The sequence below is a fragment of the Capra hircus genome, chromosome 5, assembly GCF_001704415.2.
Source record: "Capra hircus breed San Clemente chromosome 5, ASM170441v1, whole genome shotgun sequence".
NCBI lineage: Eukaryota > Metazoa > Chordata > Mammalia > Artiodactyla > Bovidae > Capra > Capra hircus.
The window spans coordinates 2,296,791-2,298,394 of NC_030812.1; the positions used below are offsets into that span (position 1 = coordinate 2,296,791).

General features: G+C 46.6%; 1 pseudogene; it reads left to right on the forward strand.

Moving 5' to 3' along the window:
- Positions 443-1,099, forward strand: LOC102175272 (annotated as a pseudogene).

Below are 1,604 nucleotides of genomic sequence, written 5' to 3' on the forward strand. Positions count from 1 at the left end.
GTGGGACTTCCCTAGTGGCGCAGTGGATAAGAATCGACCTGCCAACGCAGGGCACACAGGTTCAATTCCTGGTGTGGGAAGATTCCACACGCCAAAGAGCAATGAAGTCGGTGTGTCACAACTACTGAGCCAGTGTGGTGCAACTACTGAAGCCTGTGTGCCTAGAGCCTGGGCTCCACAGCAAAACAAGTCACCACAAGGAGAAGTCCATGGCTACAACAAGGAATAGCCCCTGCTCACTGCAACTAGAGAAAGCCTGCACAAAGCAACAAAGACCGAGAAGTCAAAGTAAACAAATAAACATGTTTTTAAATGTTAAAAAAAAAAAAATGATCACATGGTAGGTTCAGCACTGGGGCTTCACAGGTGGCGCTAGTGGTTAAGAACTCACTTGACAATTCAGGAGACATGCTCTTTTCCGATTATCACGGCGTAGGAAACTATGAGCAGCAAAGTCTCCCGCGACACCCTTTACCAGGCAGTGAGGGAAGTCCTGCATGGCAACCAGCGCAACCGCAGAAAGTGTTTGGAGATGGTGGAGCTTCAGATCAGCATGAAGAACTATGACTCTCAGAAGGACAAACATTTCTCGGGCACTGTCAGGCTTAAGCCCACTCCCTGCCCCAAGTTCTCTGTGTGTGTCTTGGGGGCCCAGCAGCATTGTGATGAGGCCAAGGCTGTGGATATCCCACATATGGACATCGAGGCACTGAAAAAACTCAACAAGAATAAGAAACTGGTCAAGAAGCTGGCCAAGAAATATGATGCCTTTTTGGCTTCAGTCTCTAATCAAGCAGATCCCCCGAATCCCAGGTCTGAAGAAGGCTGGCAAGTTCCCTTCCTTGCTGACCCACAATGAGAACATGGTGGCCAAAGTTATGAAGTGAAGGGCACGATCAAGTTCCAGATGAAGAAGGTGCTGTGTCTGGCAGTGGCTGTTGGCCACTTGAAGATGACAGATGATGAGCTTGTGTACAACATCCACTTAGCTGTCAACTTCCTGGTATCATTGCTCAAGAAAAATTGGCAGAACATCAGGGCCTTGTACATTAAAAGCACCATGGGCAAGCCCCAGCTTCTGTACTAAGGCACAGCTTAATAAACTATACTAAACCATAAAAAAAAAAAAAAAATTCAGGAGACATAAGAGACATGGTTTCGATCCCTGGGTTGGCAAGATCTCCTGGAGGAGAGCATGGCAACCCACTCCAGTGTTCTTGCCTGGAGAATCCCATGGACAGAGGAGCCTGGCCGGCTACAGTTCATGGGATTGCAAAGAATCAGACATGACTGAAGTGACTTAGCACACACATATGCACAGCACTGTATTGGAGAATTTACATGGGCTCCTCTAATCCACACAACTTTTTGACATAAAATAACATTGTCCTTTATTTTATAAGCAAAACAACTAAAGCTGATGACGTTCCCAAGTCACACTGCCCAGGAGCAGCGAAGCTAGGCTGCAAACACAGATCCTTCTGACTCTGAAGTTTTGCCATTTCCTCTACAATCTTGCTAGGTCCTACACTCTAAGTCTGGGTTGACTTCTCCTGAGCACTCTTCTTAAGCAATGAATATACAAACCTTTAGTATTCTTACAG